The sequence below is a fragment of the Diabrotica virgifera genome, chromosome 2 (genome assembly GCF_917563875.1).
Source record: "Diabrotica virgifera virgifera chromosome 2, PGI_DIABVI_V3a".
NCBI classification, from domain to species: domain Eukaryota; kingdom Metazoa; phylum Arthropoda; class Insecta; order Coleoptera; family Chrysomelidae; genus Diabrotica; species Diabrotica virgifera.
This window is the reverse complement of record NC_065444.1, coordinates 132964063-132987169: the sequence shown is the minus strand read 5'-3', so window position 1 is coordinate 132987169 and position 23107 is coordinate 132964063. Positions and strand designations below refer to the sequence as shown.

The 23107-nt window shown below is 30.3% G+C and overlaps 1 protein-coding gene and 1 long non-coding RNA gene across 3 annotated transcripts in view; both read right to left on the bottom strand.

Moving 5' to 3' along the window:
* LOC114330073 (G protein-coupled receptor kinase 2) overlaps positions 1-23107 on the bottom strand; it is a 778149-nt gene that overhangs the window by 356934 nt on the left and 398108 nt on the right. The gene's annotated exons all lie outside the window — the stretch shown is intronic.
* Positions 19057-21505, bottom strand: LOC126879624 (uncharacterized). The gene is made up of 3 exons (XR_007696161.1): positions 20605-21505; positions 20352-20546; positions 19057-19238 (listed from the first exon to the last, which is right to left on the bottom strand). It is a non-coding gene; the product is annotated as an uncharacterized LOC126879624 (long non-coding RNA).

The following is a 23107-nucleotide window of genomic DNA, read 5'->3' as shown; positions in this document are numbered from 1 at the left end:
GGTTTTAAAGCACTGGGTAAAAATAATTTTAAAAATAAATTTATAAATAAAACCCCCTGTAACTCAGTAACGAGCTACATTTTATTTAAGCGATTTTGGTTAAATCTTAATATTTTGAGGTCTAGAATCTACAACTCGGAGATTGGACATTCTTAATGAATCAGCCTGTATACCTATAGAATGCAAACCTATGTTTTTTTGGCAGAAATTTCGGTGTGTTTTTTTAAATTATTAAGAATTTAGTACGAAAATGAGATTTTTCTAATGGTATCTAATGATGGTATCTAAGATACGATGGAATACCAGGTAACTCGTACAGCATCTTCGATGCAATGTTCGTATTCAGCGACCTCAAAAACCCCGAGATAATAAATTTTAATTATTTTCATGACGAATTTTCATAAAACTCCGAGAGTACATTTCGCGTCATAAAAAACTGGTACAACTCTTATACAGGGTGAGTCATGAGGAACTGTACATACTCCTACCTCGTATAGAGGCTCCTATGGGGAATAACAAATGACCATTAAAAAGTGTCTGCTCCCCTTGTTTAATAATATACAGGGCGAGTTTCGCATTTTGACAGAAATTTATATTCGTCATAATTTTTGAACGGTCAGATCGATGTGTCTCTTATTTTGGTCAATCGTTACACTATTACCACCTAATCAACTAATTTATTCAAACTAGAAAAAAATCAGGTCCGGCTTTAAAAAATTAGTTCGTTTGGGTCCTAGAAAAAATTTCACCCTGTATACGCTTTTTGAAAACTCTAATATGAATTTTACAAATTAGACAAATAGGCAATTAAAATGGCATATTTATTTTTTTCCCCACACGATTACTTAATTTTTTATAAAAAAATCAAATTTGACTATGAATTAAAAGTTTGGTAAAGTAAACCATAGATTTAAAAAAATTAACTTTTATTATAAAAATTAATTTTTTCAACAAATATTTGATTTATGTTACCACTCAATCAACTGATTTATTCAAACTAGAAAAAAATCAGGTCCGGCTTTAAAAAATTAGTTCGTTTGGGTCTTAGAAAGAATTTCACCCTGTATACGCTTTTTGAAGATCTCTAATATGAATTTTACAAATTAGACAAATAGGCAATTAAATGGCATATTTATTTTTTTTCCCCACATGATAACTTAATTTTTTTAAACAAAAATCAACTTTGACTATGAATAATAATTAAAAGTTTGGTAAAGTGAACCATAGAATAAAAAAAAATACAAAATGAAAGATGAAGTTTTCGATCCTAATAGCATTATTAATAATATTTAGAAAATATTAAAATATTACTAAAAGATTTTTAAATCGAAAACTTATTGGTCCATTTCCTTGGTAACACCTCCAAGGCTTCTAAAATTTGCAAGTCAAATGGATGCTGAAGCGAAGAAGACAAGAGGGAATTCAAAAAACTTACAATTCACGACCCCGTCTGTTAAAAATAAAATAAAAATTTTATTTTTAATTCAGTTGCAATGCGAAGGCAAAACAATCTTACTTTTCAATTAGAATACGGAGCGCAGTCCAGTCCCTTGAATCGCGATTTTCGGCTCTTATTGGAGCCTCATCGGAAAGAACGTAGGCTTGTTCTCCATGAGAAACATATGGAGAACAAGCCTACGTTCTTTCCGATGAGGCTCCAATAAGAGCAGAAAATCGCGATTCAACGGACTGGACTGCGCTCCGTATTCTAATTGAAAAGTAAGATTGTTTTGCCTTCGCATTGCAACTGAATTAAAAATAAAATTTTTATTTTATTTAAAAAAAATTACTTTTATTACAAAAATAATTTTTTTTGAACAAATATTTAATTTATGTTACCACCCAATCAACTGATTTATTCAAACTAGAAAAAAATCAGGCCCGGATTGGAAAAATTATTTCGTTTTGGTCTTAAAAAAAATTTCACCCTGTATACACTATTTGAAGATCTCTAATATGAATTTTAGAAATTAGACAAATAGGCAATTAAAATGGCATATTTATTTTTTCCCCACACGGTTACTTAATTTTTTATTAAAAAATCAATTTTGTCAAAATCGGAATTTTAACCTAAAAATGAAAAAAAAAAATGATGAACTCGCTACAACGTTCCATTTAAATTTTTTTTTCAGAAATTTTTGCAGCACATATCTCTTACCATTGTAAAGACTATGACAATTATTGTTGTAGACTTTCAGTCTTCTTCTCGTAAAAGTTATGCATTTTTAAAAATAAAAGTTGCAGCTTCGTGAACTGCAAAGTTAAAGCGCAAAAATTAAGTGAAAAAATTTAAAATTTATCTATTTGATCACGTCTATGTTAAACTATAGAGTCCAAAGAGAAGTGTTATGGGGAGTTTTAGATCTAGACGTGTTATAAAATAAAATGGTGAAACTTTTAATTTTAAGAAAAACGTTGTTTAATTATTTTTATTTTTGTGGTAAAATTGCGATTTTGACAAATTTGATTTTTTAATAAAAAATTAAGTAATCGTGTGGGGAAAACAATAAATAAGCCATTTTAATTGCCTATTTGTCTAATTTGTAAAATTCATATTAGAGTTTTCAAAAAGCGTATACAGGGTGAAATTTTTTCTAAGACCCAAACGAACTAATTTTTTAAAGCCGAACCTGATTTTTTTCGAGTTTGAATAAATCAGTTGATTGGGTGGTAACATAAATCAAATATTTGTTTAAAAAAATTAATTTTTGTAATAACAGTTAATTTTTTTTAAATATATGGTTCACTTTACCAAATTATTAATTCATAGTCAAATTTGATTTTTTTATTAAAAATTAAGTAATCCTGTGGGGAAAAAAATAAAAATGTTATTTTAATTGCCTATTTGTCTAATTTGTAAAATTAATATTAGAGTTTTCAAAAAGCGTATACAGGGTGAAATTTTTTCCAAGACCCAAACGAACTAATTTTTTAAAGCCGGACCTGATTCTTTTCTAGTTTAAATAAATCAGTTGATTAGGTGGTAATAGTGTAACGATTGACCAAAATAAGAGACAGATCGATCTGACCGTTCAAAAATTATGACGAATATAAATTTCTGTCAAAATGCGAAACTCGCCCTGTATATTATTAAACAATGGGAGCAGACACTTTTTAATGGTCATTTGTTATTCCCCATAGGGGTCTCTATACGAGGTAGGAGTATGTACAGTTCCTCATGACTCACCCTGTATAGTATTTTTACTTCAAAAGCGATATTACGTAAACGTTTGCCATGTTTATTAAAAACATGGCAATAATGAAAAGTCACATTCTAATGTTTTGACAGTTCTCTTACGTCAAAAATTTTGACCTACGTAATATCGTTTTTGTAGTAAAAATACTATAACCGAAAATCACGTTTTTCAAGTTGTGTAAGTTGGTCTTGTCACAATGTCATTCTAATTCAACGAAACTATTATATCAAACCAGCTAAAAGCAGGGCTGTGCGACAGACCGCAAGTTTTTAGTAGGTATACTAAAAACTAAAACAACATCGAGCATTCTCGATTAGTCAGTCAAAATTATTTAAACATGCATCCTAAAAAATTTTCCTATTAATTTTGTAATTTTCCATCATTTCAATTAAGTACCCTTACATTAATTCGTGTTTTATTATAATTTATGACAGAGATGACATTAATAATGACAGATAATAAATCTAGACACGACTTTAATTATTATGTTTAATTTCAAATCGAGAGGTGTGATTGGTTTCTCGTAAAGTATAGCACAAAACTGTATTGAGTTGTGGGATACTAGAATAAATAAAACACACTGGAAAAATTAAAATTAAAATTTGAAATTAATACAAAATGAACAACTTTTACAGTGAACAAGTGTAGAATTTAAATACAGTGATGAACGTGTTAAGAACCGGCAAAATGGCGCAAAAGATGGAAAACATATTAAATTGTGAGATAAAAAGAAATAAAACTAGTAGAGTTGTTAAATTTAGCGATAGTAACATATAAATTGACATTATATTGATTGTTTCCCACCTTTAGACGTATCAGAGGAGTATGTCAACTAAAACTGTCACTGTGACAATGGCATTTCTTAAATTCGTTCGATACGTCTAAAGGTGGGAAACAATCAATATAATGTCAATCTATAAGTTACTATCGCTAAATTTAACACCTCCACTAGGTTCATCTCTTTTTATCTTACAACTTAAACTGTTTTCCATCTTTTGCGTTATTTTGCCAGTTATTAGTGCGCTCATCACTGTATATATTGTTGTGGAATTGTTTTTTAAGGAAATTCAAAAAAAGTAAATTTATATCAACGACCATGAAATGATAGTTTTTCATCACCCTGTATATGGCCAAATTTGTTTAGAATTTAATTTTACTAGTAAACAAGTGTTTCGGAAAAATTAAAACGATTAGTGATAATTATTCGACGAAATGGACGGGACATTAACAAAACATTTCGGTGATTAGAAAGTGGAGAGAGCGTTGACGGGACAATAACGTTTTTCAGATCCTTCCGGGAAGGTATCTTAATGTGTTATACAAACTGTATTATTTTTAGTTGTAAAAGTAGAGAGTAGAAAATAACTAATTATGATTTTCCTTGAAATTTGACAAATTGGAAAAAGTTATGTGGAAGAATATTGGGTTTCTTAAGAAATAAATGGTTTGAGAGAGGTTGTTGTTTAGTGGATGAAAAATATCGGGAGAAGGGATAATGGATGTGAGAGTATGGATTTGAGAGAAAAATAAAGTCAGTGTGTAATGAACATCGAGAGAAGGCAGCCGAGTTTTTCAAAAGTTTAGAATCAGTGTAGAGTTGGTGTGATCAGCCTTTGTGAGCAGAGTCAAGTTGAAACCAAATCGTCGACCGGTTGAAGAGTTAATTTTCCTGTGTGCTTTTCTTGGAAGCAGTTTTGACGAGGGGGATTTTTTCGCAACAACCAGAGAGTACGTGTTGAGAGAATCAAGGACAGCGCAATCCAGAAATCGAGGGAGTGAAGAATAAAAGGTTAGTCAAATCAGTTGTATGAATGAAGAAAAGTTATTTATATCAAGACCATATTTGTTTAATTGTTTATTGAACAATTTTTTTGTAACGCAGTCAGTCATTTCAAATTTGAGAAATCAATTCAAAAGAAGAAAAGTAAAATTCATTCAATTTAGTATGAGTAAATAAGAAATTAATTAAATAAATAATTTTGTCAAAACAAGGAGATATCAGAGTTAGAGTTTTAATTTATTAAGTTAGATATTGTTGCAACAAAGTTAAATTTTAATATTTTTGAATCATATGTACGCGGCATTTGATAAAAACAATAGATTACATTTATATGAATTTGAGTGTTGTCAATTTCCCTGTGTCTACCCTGGAAGAAGTAAGCAACTAGAAATACTAGAAGCCATAGATTACAGGTATTGTATCAAATACAAAATTAGCCCTGATAATAAAATTGATGGAAAATTTAATTGGAATTTAGTTATGTCTTTACATAGGCAATAAATAAAATAATTGGATAATCAATCAAATTAAGATTTTGCTAATTAATCTAAATAAATAGAAAAGGTAGAGTATAACAATATATTACAATAAAAGTCGAAACTGCTGAAATATTAATATTTTGTCATAGCTCCATTATTATTAATCACTGCTTGTAATCTTCTGGGCACTGAGTTAATTAAATTTACTGCTAAATTTTCATCTTAGGCCAAGCTTATTATTCCGGCAAATTGTTCTCGTTTTATTACACGTTAAAAACTTACTTTTACCAACTTGTCAAATCTGACTGATGTCGAGTAATTAAATAAGTCATCGAGGACTGGACCTAGTCCGTTCTATACAATGTGTGTGTGTGTGTGTGTTTATGTTTTATTGGCACTGGTTTAAGCAACCAACTGGCCAGTCAATGTGTTTTGAATTCTCTCTTTTACAAAATATATGCTTAGTATCTAAATTTAAAACTATTAGTACTACTGTTTTTTTTACTGTTTTTTTTTACTGTTTTTTTTTACTGTTTTTTTTTATTATTTTTTTTATTATATTTTTTAACATTTTTTCTATTACATTTTTTATTTTTTTTTAGTTTTTTTTTTTTTTTTTTTTTTTTTTTTTTTTTTTTTTTTGTATATTTTTTTATCGCGCTAAGACCTAAACCCGATTCAACCTCGCGGAGGTTTAGATCTTAGTAACTTTTTATTTTATTTAATTTTTTTTTTTTTTTTTTTTTTTTTTTTTTTTTCCGTTCTATACAATGTGTTTAATCGTTTAATTTTTCAGTTAATCAAGTTCATTGACATACTAAACTTGGTTCAATGCAGACCTAATAACAAAAAATATGTTAACGTAGAGCAGTAAAGCCTCATGTTGCTGGAAGTAATCCATTGGCATCCTCTTTAAGCCAAACTATTTTATAATTTTTGCTATTAGGCCAGTCAATGAGGGTATTTGGTTCCGAATTCCATCCTACTACATCGATTTACTTGATATTTTCACAGTAAGTCGGGAATAGCTCAAGAAACAAAGTCTACCCTATGCCGATGTGCGCTTTTATCTTAGGGGGGGGGTTCCACCCCTTCTCGGGGGTGAAAAATGTTTTGGTTAAAATAGCCACGGAAGAGGCTAGAGAACCTAATTTTAAGCAAAAACTGTTCTATAATTATTTTTTGAAAACTCGATACTTTTTGAGTTATTCGTGGTTGAAAATTGGCCATTTTCATTGAAAAATTACACCTTTTCGGACGGATTTTTGTGAATACCTTAAAAACTATGCATCTAACAAAAAAACTATATAAAATATTTCTGTAGGTTATAAAAAACAAAGAGATTTGTTCCTTCATAAATCTTCTAGTTAAAATACAAAGAGGGGTATGGTAGGTAAGAAGAGTATGTTTTTTTGCTGCATGCTCAAATCGGTTTATTCAACTTGAAATAACAGAGAAGCTGTCAATTTTAGGTGTATAATGGTACTAATAACTTTTGTAGGGCTTGAAGAGACCTTTAAAATGAGCAACATTAAATGTCGATTGCATTCAAACTAAGCGAGATATTCTGCAAAAAAGTTGATGACTAATGTATTTTAAGAAGAAATGAGAAGCATATTTAACCCCTCATCCATCAGAACTTAAATACATCGTTTTCCTTCTACAATATTTTTTATTATAGTGTTATTTCTATGTTTAAAAAGTTGGACTGGATTAAAATGAACGGTTTTTGAAAAAAAAAAATAAGATTAAATTATAGAGCGCATTTTTAAATTTTCTTAAAAATCTTCCTTTTCCTCTATGTAACTCGAAAAAGATAAGAGATACGAAAAAAAGATACCACACAAAAATGTAGGGCTTTTTCGGAAAATTTCCTGTTTATTTTTCATTACTGTATCTCTTACCATTTTCAAGTTAAATGGAGAAAAAGGAAGATTTTTAAGAAAATTTAAAAATGCGCTCTATAATTTGATCTTTTTTTTCAACCCGTTTTAAACCCGTCCAACTTTTTGGACATAGAAATAACACTATAATAAAAGGTTTTGTAGAAGGTAAACGATGCATTTACATTTTGGTGGATGGGGGTTAAAATTACTTCTAATTTTTTCTTAAAATACATTAGTTATCAATTTTGTTTGCCGCATATCTCGCTTAGTTTTAATGTAACGGACCTCTAATATTTTAAAGTTCTTTTCAAGCACTACAAAAGGAATTGGTAGCATTATACACCTAAAGTTGACCGTTTCTCTGTTATTTCAAGTTGAATACACCAATTTGAGAATGTACCAAAAAACAAACTATTTTCACCTACCATATCTCTTTTTGTATTATAACTACATAGAAGATTTATGAAGGCAAGTGTTTCTTTGTTTTTTTATAACCCACAAAAATGTTTAATATAGTTTTTTTAGTTAGATGCATGGTTTTTAAGGTATTCGCAAAAAACTATTCGAAAAGGTATTATGTTTCAATGAAAATGGCCAATTTTCAACCACGAATATCTCAAAAAGTATTAAGTTAAAAAAAAACAATTACAGAGCAGTCTATGCTTAGAATTAGGTTCTCTAGCGAATTCCGTGGTAATTTTAACCAAAAATTTTTCCACCCCTAAGAAGGGGTGGGAACCACCCCCAAGATAAAAGCACACATCGGCATAGGGTAGACTTTGAATTAGGAAATAAGTAGATGCTAGGCCCAAAATTTCATTAAAATCCATGCAGTAGGATAGAATTCGGAGGTAATAAATATCCTATTCTTGCTCCCATTGACTGGCGTATATGTAGTTAGAACATTTAACCTAACCAGTGTTTGGCATTGTGGCTATTTTGCAAGGACAGGGAGTTCACTGATGATAGACTGATAAGTCCGAAAACGTTCTGAACGTAATTCTTTTGGATTTCTTAAAATTTTAATTTTTTAATAAAATAATATACCAACTACACCAGGGAGTGTTTTACTTCACGTTGAGTCATTTAACTAGATGGTATACAGCCAACTTTCTGGAATTATCCCGTTTTATTTATTTTTTATTTTTCGAACACTTACTTTGAGATGCACTTTGGAAAAGTCATTTTCCGCCTACAACAATGCAGTTTTAATTTGTCACTCATTCTTTAAAAAAGTTAGAGGTGTGATGCTTAATTTCCTCGCCAATAAATATAAACATTTTATTTGTTAAGAAATAGAGAATCCTGCAAAATGGCTAATTTTAATTTTTTTAATTAATTCGTTGCCCCAAAAATAGCAAAAGAACGCAAAATCGTTAATTGTTTATTATATTCTAACAATTGATTTACACTTTTGTGATTGCTCATGAAGGAAGATCTTTTAATCCTTCTTATTTAACCCTTAAAATTTCTTGATACATCAGGTAATTTAAAATTTATTCATTAATTGTTTATTTTAAAGCTTATTTTTTTTGTAATAACAAAGACATAAAATAATAAAGATATACAGGGTGTCCAGAAACTCTACCGACAAACGAAGAGAGGAGATTCCTCAGATAATTTTAAGACAATTTAACCCAATTCACCTAGTCCGAAAATGCTTCCTATGGGAGCCAGAGCTCTTTGAAGATGGCGTCATGTAATTAGTTATTCTTAAATACCTCCAGAACGCTTCTATTTAGAAAAACAAAAATTGATATGCATATTTACTTTCTAGAAATGAATCGACTCCATTCATTGTGAATTTCTAGTATTGGTCATAGGCGTCCGTTTTGGGTAGGGCAACGGTTATTTTATCGCATAACTTTTTTGTCTTTAACTTTTAAGCATTTTTGACACTGGATTATTAAATTGTGAGGTATTCTAGTACTAAAAGGTACTCTTGCTTTTAGTCTGTAGGATACTCCGTTTTCTAGAAAAATCGATTTGAAAGTTTGTCGTTTGTGGAATTTGAAAAAAAATTGAAAAAAATTTTCAAAAAAAAACGATGTATTTTACTAACTTAAAGCAAGAGTAACTTTTAGTACTCGAATACATCATAATTTAATAATCTAGTCTCAATAATGCTTAAAAATTAAAGACAAAATTATGCTATAAAATAACTGTTGACCTACCCAAAACGAACGCCTATGACCGGTACTAGAAATTCGCAATTAATGAAATCGATTCATCTCTGGAATATAAATAAATGTACCAGTTTTCGTCTTTCTAAATAGGCTTTTTTTGAAATTTTTTTTTGAAATTTAATGAACGAAAAATTTTCAAATCGATTTTTCTAGAAAACGGTTTGTCCTATCGACTTAAAGCAAGAGTACCTTTTAGTACTAGAATACCTCAAAATTTAATAATTCAGAGTCAAAAATGCTTAAAAATTAAAGACAAAAAAGTTATGCGGTAAAATAACCGTTACCCTACCCAAACCGGACGCCTATGATCGGTACTAAAAATTCGTAATCGATGGAATAGATTTATCTCTGGAACATAAATACGTGTACAAATTTTTGTTTTTCTAAACAGAAGCATTCTGGAGATATTTAAGAAAAACTCATTACAAGACGCCATCTTCAAAGAGCTCTAGCTCCCTTAGGAAGCATTTTCGGACTAAGTGAATTGGGTTAAATTGTCTTAAAATTATCTGAAGAATCTTCTGTCTTCGTTTGTCGGTAGAGTTTCTGGGCACCCTGTATAGACCAGTAACGATCTGTGAAAAAACGTCTATTTTTGGATGTGAGAGGTGGCATTCGGATTTTTGCAGTTAAAGTTAGGTGATACCTTCAGTAATAATAATTGACTTATGCTCCTTCTCAAATATGCCCGGAACATTAATAAAAAAATTTAAATATTTAAAAATTTCGAAAAACTTCGAATTTTTTCTGCTTTCTTTGCTTATAACTTTAAAACGATTCGTTTTGGAACAAAGTCGTAGAGAAATAAAATAAAGATAATTGAATTTTGTATGATATACGACTGGTCAAAAATGTCTTAATGTATTACCTTTTCTGCAATATAGCAATAAATACAAAATAAGGGGACAAAATACGCCTGTTGTTATTCAATGTTTTTAACCACTTTGGTGGCACCTTAGTAATTCTCTTAGGAAATTCTTTGTAACATATTTAAACCGTGTACCAAATTTCATTAAAATCGACCTAATAAATTTTGCATAATAAATTTGCAATCTAAATGTTTTTAAAAAAGTTCAAATTTTTTAAAAATTTTCTGAACAAAAAGTAGACCATTTAGAAGTTGGCTAATTTTTTTACATATAAAGAGGTGCTCTACCTATCTAATACACTTTACAGAATTAAAATCGGATTATTTAAGGGGCCTCAGCAATGTTTTAAACTTATAAACAATTTTTTGGCTTATAAACAAATAGCTTTGTTTAATAATAAAAAAAATAATTTTTAGCAATGCAAATAATTAAAACCGGTATAATTTGACTTAAACTTTCAAATGCTGTCGCAGAATTGCTATTTTATTTTTTAATCAAAAGTTATTCGCGTTCAAAAATTGCAATTTTTCGATTTTTTGAAAGTTCCACTGCGTTTACCTCGAAAACTACTTATGTATCCTACGAAAAAACTTGTAAGAACATGTTTTGCTTAGAATTACCCAAGAAATACAAAAAAATGTTTTATTTTGCGAAAAATCGATGTTATGTAATTCCTCAAGATCTTTGTTTATAACAATCTGATCGACATCCGGATCAACTGTTACCCAAAAAAAAATCGTGTTCTACGGGTCAAAAAATACATAAAAATCTTAAGTAAGTCCAACTAAATAAAGGAGCCCGTAGCACCCCCTCCTGGCCACAGCACTAATTTGTTTATAAGCCAAAAAATTGTTTATAACTTTAAAACATTGCTGAGGCTGCTTAAATAATCCGATTTCAATTCTGTAAAGTGAATTAGATAGGTGGAGTGCTTCTTTATATGTAAAAAATTGACAAATCTTTGTATTTTCTAGTTTCTGTTGTGCAAGATTTTAAACAATTTTAATTTTTTAAAAAAAGTTTAGATTGCAAAATTATTATTCAAAATCTAGTAAGTCAATTTTAATGAAATTTGGTGTTCGGTTTTAGCACATTACAAAAATTTTCTAAGCGAATTAGGAAGATTCCAAGTGTAACCTAAGCGATGGAAAATCATTGAATATTTATTGCTATTTTGCAGCAAGGGTGATAAATTAAGACATTTTTAACCAATCGCATCTGATAGAAAAGTTAATTATCTTTGTTCTATTCCTACACGACTTTGTTCCTAAATGAATTGTTTTAAAGTTATAAACAAAAAAAGTAGAAAAAAATCGATGTTATTCGAAATTTTTAAATATTTGAATTTTTTTATTAATGTTCCGGGCATATTTGAGGAGCATAAATCAATTATTATTAACGAAGTTATCACCTAACTTTATCCGCAAAAATCTGAATGCCACCTCTCACATCCACCTAAAAACAGATCCTTACTGGTCTAATAATAATTGTACCAGTAGCTTACGAAAGGTAAAGTCTTTTCTATTTAATAAACACCACAAAAATTTTAAAAAAATAATTATTGTTTTGTAATGTTAGTGATATTTTTAACTTAACAATTATAATAACTTTTAAGCTGTTTACACTTGGTCAAAATATTTTTATATAATTATCTGAAAAGCTGATAATTTTTACACATATTTGAAAGAAACAGAAAGTTATTCTGGGACGATTAGTTAAAAAGTAGGAATTATTTTTTAACTCGCAGCTAATTTGTTTATGGTAATTAAGGTGATACAGTAGCGATCAACAGGTAGCCAAAACGCGTTCCAAGATTGCGGCTGTAATTTTTAATATTTTTCGAGATATTTGGCACACGTATTCGTAATATAATAAAGAATGGCGGTACAGAGCCCAATTTGAAAAATATATTAATATGTGGAAATTACTCTGTAATTAAATTCAATATTAAAAAAACGAGCCTGTACCGCCATTAAGAAGAACAAAAAAATACACTTTTTTCAAATAAACTTTTTTATCCGATGCCTAGATTTTGTGTCATTTTGGAACTACTAATGAAATAAAAAATTTTAGTAGTTCCAAAATGACACAAAATCTAGGCATCCGATAAAAAAATTTATTTGAAGAAAGTGTATTTTTTTTTGTTCTTCTTAATGGCGGTACAGGCTCGTTTTTTTAATATTGTATTTAATTACAGAGTAATTTCCACATATTAATATGTTTTTCAAATTGGAAATATTCGAAAAAATATTCAAAATTACAGTCGCAATCTTGGAACGCGTTTTCGCTACCTGTTGATCGCTACTGTTTCCTCTTAAGAAAAGTAAGTAGTTTTATTTAAAAAAAGTCTTAAAGTTTTATTCTAAGTACATTACATACATAATGGAAATAAACAATATTTTACATACACAATAGAAACATTTTTTAAAAGCTTAAATCAATTACATTTTTAATAAGATTATTAAAACCACGTGTATATGTGCATATGTGTAATGTACACAAAAAGTACACACGAATTTTAAAAAAGGTCAAAATATATTAATTAGTACCGTAGTTACAGAAACATGCCTGGTTGCACAAACAGATCTTAAGCTTAAGACGAAATTAAGATAAGGATTGATATAATATAATTACAATATACTATAATGCGAATAAGTAAATTTAATGAAAAATTGGTCTTGGTAAAAGGTATATTTATTTAAAAAGCCCATAAAAGGGATACAAATATTAAAACAAAACGTTTTCGCTCTGTAATAAGAGCATCATCAGTGTTACAAGAACATGCTAAGCCACCCACAAATACAAAGGTTAAAAACTTTTAAAAATAGACTAAATGTCTAACACATGACTAAAACAAAACGTTTTCGCTCTGTAACAAAAGCATCATCAGTGTTACAAGAACATGCTAAGCCACCCAAAAATACAAAGGTTAAAACCTTTTTAAAATAGACTAAATGTCTAAGCGCTCTGTAACAAGAGCATCATCAGTGTCTAAGACATTTAGTCTATTTTTAAAAGGTTTTAACTTTAGTATTTTTGGGTGGCTTAGCATGTTCTTGTAACAATGATGATGCTCTTGTTACAGAGCGAAAACGTTTTGTTTTAATATTTGTATCCCTTTTATGGGCTTTTTAAATAAATATACCTTTTACCAAGACAAATTTTTCATATTTACTTGTAATTAATGTTACACAGACAGCAACAGGAAATTCTTCCTTGTGGATAATAAGAATAATATACATAATATAATAATAGATATAACTGATAATAAGATAAGAATCGAAAATTATGGTGCAACTTAAGTGAGACTTCAGGCAGCCCTATCTATAAGCTGAGCTGGGCTAAGCTGGAGCTTAAGATCTGTTGGTGCGACCAGTTAATACTCAACGGAAAGATCGACGGAAAAAGAGCAATTGGTAGGAAGAAATTTTCATGGCTCCGAAACCTTAGTCAATGGAATGGCTTATCAGCAGATGAATTGTTACATGCCACGCAAGAACGAGAACGAAATCGGCAAATTGTCATGGAATCTACCCACGCACAGTGGTCCAAAATCCCGAAAAGCTGGCCAAAAGTAAAAAAAAAATCAACATTTCGAGAATATTATTACATTTTCTAAAAGAGAATTAAGTTTCCCTATTCAGTGTTGGCAACCCTAGAGTTATATCTCCTATATCTGAATTTCCAGTTCAGTTCAAAGTTGACCTTCGTACGGAACAGAAGCGCAGTTAAGAATAACGAATATTTTATACGCACAGTCTTGTACGTGTATCTCGAAAACGAAGTGCGCAAATTCAATTCTGCAAAATGGAGGATATTCGTGGAGCCATATTTAATAAAAGCCGATAATATTAAAATATTTGTATATGTGTTATATTTAGTAGATTTTAAGTTAAAGTTAAGTAATAAGAAAGTATATATTTTGAAAAAATGAAATTTTCAGATAGCCAAATAGTTATGTATTCCATCGAATCCAAGATGTTACTTCAATCAACTTTTAGCTTATATTTCTCTCTTTAAGATTAAAAAACAATTAGCTGCTACTATCTGCTCCTTTGGTTTTGCGAGGATTTTTTGTACAAGCGCTCTGCGCTATGAGTTTCAATATGAATCGTTAACAAGGCAGAATAAACAGATCATGCCGCAGCATTCAGGTAGTTATTATGACTGTAGATCTTTAGTTATTTCAGTATCGTAGGGTAAAATCGTAGATAAAAGGGTCAGGTACAGTATTGTTGAAAAATAAAGTAAAAATTAGTTTTGACTCTCATATGCTTAACCCTCCGTTAGTTGCTAGGATTAACGGAGCATCAAGAGTCGCTACGGTGTCAGAGACCGACAATTTAAAAAAATAGTTATTGCTATAAAATTCATTCAAATATTTTATATTGTGTATAGGAATGACTGAAAAATATTTTTGAAAATGTTTTATTGAAAAACAACAGATATAAAATGAAAAACCCTTGTATAACAATATACATATTGTTATTTGTAATATAAAAATATTCGCTAGGAACCATTTCCCATAATTCCAGCAAACGATTTTGTTCGGCTTCAAAGGACATCTATAAATAAGATTTGACCAAAACTTACCGATAAAATGCAATAATAAGACGCTAAATCTTTACCTGAACTGCAAGTTATGCCAATAAAGTAATAACCACACCGTTAGTCGCTACGGACTCTTGAACCGAAAATAGCTATAAAACTCGCACAACTGTACCAAAGTAGGTAAGAATGTAGAACACGAGGTTAGTTAATAGGAAGAGGTACAGAAAGTGTCGATAGAAAAAACCAGTTATTTTGTAAATCCCGAATGAATAATTCTGTCGTCGGTGTGTGACACCGATAGCGACTAACGGAGGGTCAATAATCGAATTTAACGTTGGAATAAAAAAATTGGAGCATTGCATCCGCCATTTTGTTTTTTGAAATTTCTATTTCGGATTCGTAATCAACAACCTTAAAAACCCCCGGATATCAAATTTCGACGGTATTACATATATTTAAAATACATAAACCCGCCATATTACATACGCCATTTTGTTTTTTGCAATTTAGATTTCGGATGCATAATTAGCGACCTCAAAAACTCCTGGATGCCTAATTTCATGCCAATCAAAAAACGCTTTCATATTTTGGCCATCTTTTCGGGTTTTGGACCACTGTGCCACGCCTAAAATTTGGGCACGGTAGTTAAAGAAGAAGAAGAAGAAGAAGAAGAAGAAGAAGAAGAAGAAGAAGGTGCAACCAGGCATTCTTTAACGTTTGAATTTCTAGTTTTTCCTTAAAATGATCCGAATAATCTTTATTTTAGCCTCACTTTTAACACTCACAGTATAACCTCGTTTTTTGTTTAAATTCGGATAAAACTGCCAGATTTATCAATATAAAAAAGCAGTTCGTCTACGAGTAATAGTTACAAGTTATTCTAATCGTTTAGACGTAAAAATAACAGTAATTTCTCAAAATAACTTTTGGTTATAACAATGATTTCTTAACTTTTTTAGATGCATATTAACAGAAAAAGTCTTTTGTGCGGTATAACCAGTAAAATTACCATATCTTCATTATTTTATGTCTTTTGTTATTACAAAGAAATTACCCCTGGGATAAACAATTTAAATTTAAACAGTTTAAATTAATTGATAGATCGATCTGAAATTTTAAGGCTTTGTTAAGCAGTGTAAATCTCTGATTTACGAGCAATTACAAAATTGTAAGTTGATCTTTGCAACCGTTACAAAGAATGAACGATTTGCATTATTTTTCTGTTTTGGAGCATAAATTAATGTGAAAAATATTTGACTACGCCATTTTGAACGTAATTTTTTTCATATTTTTTTAACAGGCCGATTGTATTGTTTATGATTTTTGCTGGAAATTTTCATGAAGGTAGGTAATCTAAATTGTACTATCTACTTGTATGCTTTTCTTAAACTGCAAACTAGGTGATTAGTGAAGTGACTTGGACATCTTCAAAGAATCAAGAACAGGACGAATTCTAAACCAACCCAGGTATTTAAAATGTAAACCTTTTTTATTACCTATGTAATTATTGGACACACTCTTATAATTGTAACACCTAAACGAGGTACATATCATTTTCTTTTTTCATTATTTATTTTATTTTTCAATAAATTTGATTCATTTGTAAGAATGTTTGGTTATTAATTATTTAAAACCCTTCTCTTGATCAACAACGAAGTAAGAATCAACTAAGTAAGAAAGAATAAGGTAGGTTATATTTATCTTTATGTAAATTTGTATGTATTTTGCTATAATTATTTGTGTTTTGTTAATTTTTTGCTTGAGTTACTTTTCTTAAGTTTTTTTTGTTATGTCTTCTATTTTCTTGGTAAGATGATGGCGCCCCATATTTTATTCAGTACATATTTCTATTTTCATTTCAATATCATCTATTTCCAAGCTACAGTTCACCAAATATAGCTGAAAATGTGAAAATAACTACGGTCATGATGACAAGAATCTACAGGTCGAGCAAGTCTCGTAAATTTCACGATTGCGAGCCACGATTCACGCAACCGTGTTTGCGTACTTGTGTTTCAAGTTGCGTGGTCGTGCGGAGTTATATTTACCAATTCGCGCAATCCGCAATCGTACTTGAGACGCTGTGTCAGGGTCAGGTGAGGTGTTTGAAAATTTGTGTAACTTGATTGCTTGATCTTGATTCTGTGGTGTGAAGGTGGTTAAACTTTTGTTTTATTTTTTTTTTGTTTTGTTTGTTTTTGTTGTTGCGAATATATCGCAGAAAGTTTTTAGATGAAGTAATTGTATGATGAAGATAACACAGAAAATACAAGAGGGCAGAATACTTTGCAAAACAACTGTTACAATTTGAAATCAACAATTTGTTGTTGTCTTGCAGGTAAAAAAAGTGACTTTTTAAAAAAATTATATCTTGGAAACTAAAAATTATTTTTATTTATAATTGAAACATGTAAAAGTATAGTACTCTCAAAAAACTTTCAGTCAAAAATATTCATTTTTGTAGAGTTGACTGCAATTTTTCAACAACAGTCCTTTTTTGCGGTGAGCAGCATAACAAGTAAAGTCTCATCTGAAATCAAAGTTTCTTGTAGTTTATACCTCTAGCTAGTGAATGAACAAAGGATTTTTTATTAGATGAGGTCATTTTTGTTTTATAAAAAAAACTACTTTAAAAATGAGAAAAATTGGGGTCAAAAATGTGTTTAAACTTATGTAAAATCTTCAAATTTCATTTTTTTTTAATTCCTTCGTTCATATTCTAGCCAGAGGTATAAACTACAAGAAACTTTTTGATTTCAGATGAGACTGGACTTAGTTATGCTGCCAACGCTAAAAAACTTAAACTCTACAAAAATGAATATTTTTGGCTGAAACTTTTTTTGAGACTACCTTAAGTACTATACTTTTACATGTTCCAATTATAAATAAAAATAAATTTTAGTTTTCGAGATATAATTTTTTTAAAAAGTCACTTTTTTTACCCACAAGACCTATGTAACCCCTTAAAAAAATGTTTGGAAGAATATGTTTGATGGCCAAGATGCATACATATATTTAGAAGGAAAGTTCCTGATTTCTGTAGTATAATACATAATACCGAAGAGGAAGTAGCCCTAAGCGCCGGACTCCACTTGCGATTTGTAGTTGTGAAGATTGAACACATTCTTTCAAATAGAAGTCAATCCATGATTATTTAGTCACAAATGGATTGACTTGTATTTGAAACAATGTGTTCAATCTTCCTGATTACAAATCGCAAGTGGAGTGCGGCGGTAATAACACCAAAATATTCCATATAGGTCCATAGAAGGTACACAGACATTGAAAAATTCCTGGAATATCCCCGAAAACATGTTCCCTGAACATCCCAGGAAAATCCTGTGTCAGCATTTTAAACATTACCTGAATGTCTTATTGGAACATTCCATGAATGTCCACGAATGTTCTCTGGACATTCAAAATATATTTTGTAGACATTCCCTGGATATACCAGAAATACAGTGATGAGCGCTCTAATAACCGGCAAAATAGCACAAAAGATGTATTAAGTAGTGAGATAAAAAGACATGAAACTAGTCGAGCTGGGAAATTTAGCGATATTAACTTATACATTTAGATTGTATTGATTGTGTACCACCTTCAGACGTATCAGACGAGTTTGGAAACTACCACTGTCACAGTGACAGTTTTAGTTGACATACTCCTCCGATATGTGTAAAGGTGGGATCAATATAACGTAAATTTAAAGGTTAATTTCGCTAAATTTCCCAGCTCGACTAGTTTCATTTCTTTTTATCTCACAACTAAATATGTTGCCCATATTTTGCCGGTTATTAGGGCACTCATCACTGTACATCCTTGCTGATGTGACAATACCTCCTATCTGTTTTTTCATGAGTTTTGTATGAGAGATGGAAAAACATGTTTTAAGGTCACCTCCTGTGTTCATATGTAAGTTTTGACTTGTTTTGAGTTCATAGATAGTTTAATTTACTACAAAACAAGTCAAAAAATATCATATGAAAACAGGAGGTGACCCTAAGACAAGTTTTTAGTCTCTCTTACAAAACTCATGAAAAAACAGATAGGATGTATTATTACATCACTGACGATATGTGGCCATACCAAATAATACATCCTTGATAAATACTTATAAACATTTTTATTGAACAAAATCTTTTCATACATTTTTTTAATGCAATTTACTGATATTCCTAAATATTTCAAAAAAATGTGTCACATTTGCTTTGTAAACCTTTCTTTTGCCTTTCGTAGCCACATATTCCGTTTCCTTCCTGGTTTTTTGTAGACCACTTCTCTCAGCTGATTCTAAAAAAAATAAAATAAATGGTAATTTTTCTATCCTTTACAATTAACAATCAGAAGAAATATTATTTACAGATAATGATATGCATAATAATAATAGGTTTGTTCTAGCATCAGTTTGAAACCATCAGCGAATAGTGGACCATCAGCACCAGCGAATAGTCCATCAGCGCGAGTAGAGGGGATCGCACTGGTGACTGTATTATGTTCTTTTACTGACCAACTGTTTGCTGATGGTTTTTGACTAGTTTGACTGTTTGCTAGAACAAACCTAATAATAATGAATATTTTGTATTTTGACAATGACATCTGATTTGGAAGTCAAAACATTAATAAAATTATTTTTTCAAGTTAACTTTCACATGCGCGTCTTAAAATTGTACTTTTAATACTTATATCATAAATAACTATTAAAACTATCTTAAGAGGAAACAGTATCGATCAACAGGTAGCGAAAATGTGTTCCAAGATTGCAGCTGTAATTTTGAATATTTTTTCAAGATATTTGGCACACATATTCGTAATATAATAAAGAATGGCGGTACAGAGCCCAATTTGAAAAATATATTAATATGTGGAAATTACTCTGTAATTAAATACAATATAAAAAAACGAGCTTGTACCGCCATTAAGAAGAACAAAAAAATACACTTTCTTCAAATACAACTTTTTTATCCGATTTTGTGTTATTTTGGAACTACTAAAATTTTTTATTTCATTAGTAGTTCCAAAATTACACAAAATCTAGGCATCGGATAAAAAAGTTTATTTGAAGAAAGTGTATTTTTTTGTTCTTCTTAATGGCGGTACAGGCTCGTTTTTTAAATATTGTATAATTACAGAGTAATTTCCACATATTAATATATTTTTCAAATTTTTTCATAGAGTAGTTATTTTGCCATAGGTTGCTAGTCACAGTCACTCTACTTTAACTCCAACTATACACTCTACCAGCTATTCTACTGTGCTGAGCATTTTTACAGGTAGAGTTACTCTACTCTATCAAGTACTTGCATCATTACTCTACCCCTGTAAACAAGTCTTAAATCTACTGAATGAAAATCTACTTAATCTTAATCTACTCTTAATGAAAAATGTCTAAAATCATTTACCCACCTAGTATTATTGTAGAATTTAAGACAGTCCAGTGCCTTATAAATAATTTCAATATGAATATTTTTCCCTTTAATTCTCCTTTGATACCACTCCATTTTAGATTTTGGGGAACTTATTTCATTGTGTTTATAGCCCATATTTATTGAAGGAACCCAATCTGGAGATTGATATTATCGATTAAGTCGGCTGGTTTTCCTATAAGATTAAAATGTTAACATCTTCAAAAATCGTTACTGTTGTAATTGTAACTTACCAGATATAAAATGATTACAGCAGACAGGACAGGAAAATTTTCATTTCGCTAGCAAAACCTGTACATTGTATTGCATTTAACCATTGTTGTCTCTCAGATACCTTCTTTAGTTCAGTTTAAAAGTGAACTTTATCTTGACTTTATCACAATTACATACTTTGCATTTCACACTTCAAAACACAACACCAATGAATGAAGCATAATATTATCTTTCTAAATTAATACTTCCAGAGAAAATGTTAAATTAATCTTTGTACAACACAAAATTACAAAGAAATACAACTAAAATTATCTAAAACTCATTAAGAACAGATAGAATAAATTTATCTTTTACACCCAGTAGCCATATTGACATATTGATTTAATTATTATGAATCAGTAGAAACGATTAATTTGGTAAATATAGCTCCGCACGACCACGCAACTCGAAACACAAGTACGCAAACACGGTTGCGTGAAGCGTGGCTCGCAATCGTGAAATTTACGAGACTTGCTCGACCTGTAGATTCTTGTGTCATGATGCGCATTCGTCAAACGACGGACCTCGCACTCGCACTGACGGTCCAGACCGTTTGTATGTGCGTTCTCACTTCATTGTTAGCGCAGGCAATGAGAATTTCACACTTTCAGCTATACTTGGTGAACTGTACTAAGAAAATGTAAAGAAACACCCCCACATATGAACCGATTCTGAGCAACGGAGCCTTTATTTATTCCATTGTAGCCCAAATATTCCTTTCTGACATATTAACATCGGTTCCATGACATCTCGTAACGCGACAGTTCGTAACCGGACAATTCGTAACAGCGACAGTTCGTAACGGCGACAGTTCGTAACTATACAAATTCGTAACGGACAACTCGTAACGTCCAAATTGAATTATTCTGTTTATTTTTGTTAACGTGGAAACTAACAACTGTTATTACAGTTATAAATGAAATTATGTTTATCAATTTAACGAATCAATATCACGATAAACATTTTTAACGCATTTCATATTTCGTTGATTGAATACCCCAACGCTATAATTAATGACAATGTTTATTATAGTAACAGGTAATTATAATCTTTCCTTTACAAAATGTTTACTTAGAAAGTTGGAAATGTCTAAAGAAGGTTGTCGGCTTAAAGATTTCACGAATTACTTCATTATTCCTTTGTATAGGTACATGCAAATTTAAGGAACAATAAAAGGGATAAACTTTTAAAAATATTGTTAAAAGTTTGTATCTATAGTATTTTTACTACAAAAACGTTATTACGTAGGTCAAAATTTTTGACGTAAGAGAACTGTCAAAACATTAGAATGTGACTTTTCATTATTGCCGTGTTTATAATAAACATAGCAATAATGAAAAGTCACATTCTAATGTTTTGACAGTTCTCTTACGTCAAAAATTTTGACCTACGTAATAACGTTTTTGTAGTAAAAATACTATATTTAAATATTTGTTTGTGTTTAAAGAGTTTTAATACACCTATTATGAAACACGAAATATAAAATGTGTTAAATATGTTTATCCCGGTACTGATTCGTTAAATTGATAAATATAATTTCAATTATAACTGTAATAACAGTTAGTTTCCACATTAACAAAAATAAACAGAATAATTCAATTCTGACGTTACGAATTGTCCGTTACGAATCGCTGTTACGAGTTGTCCGTTACCACTTGTCCCGTTACGAATTGTCGCGTTACGAGATGTCTGGGCACGATTAACATCTTCTGTCAATCCTGTTTTCGTTATCCAACTGGATAAAATTATACGTGTTACAACTGATATTAATTTATAATATGAGATTGAAAATTGTCCTGATCTTAAGAGAGTAAAATTGCCTGAAGAAAAACTTAGTTAATACTTTTTAGAATGAATCAGATATATTTAATACATGTTTCAAAATGCGTACGATGATATGTACAGCTGCAGTCACTGAATAGTTTACAACTCAATTTTTGCAATGTAATACTGTAAAATCGCAGTGTCGTATGAATTTGCTAGATGTCAAAGGGCGCGTTAAAAATTTCGCGCGTATTGAAAAATAAAAAGCTAATGCATTTTTTGCGCGCGTATTGGTGCTATCTATGAATCAAAGATTGCAAAGTTGTATTGACATATTGACAATAATGGGGATTCCACCAAATATTAATTGTGTTACCGTTTATCATTATTTAATATAAATTAAAATTCATATTTTTCACCTAGACTCCCTTATTTTCGTTATTAAGAACATAATCCATTTTATTCAAAAACAACTTGTCTCTAATTACAATTTTGTTACATTTTGTAAAATACATTGACTTTTTAATTTTCTCTCTGTATCTTAGTATGGTATAACTAGACCCAAACCCAGACATCCAAAGTAAAAGTTATCCTCCAACACCAAATTGTTCTATATGGTCCACATAATGTTCAGCAAAAAGTCACACCATTTTAAGCGTCGGGTTGGGGGGAGGGGGGGAGGGGCGAAAAAATCGGTAAATTGGTAGTTTTTTTACGTTT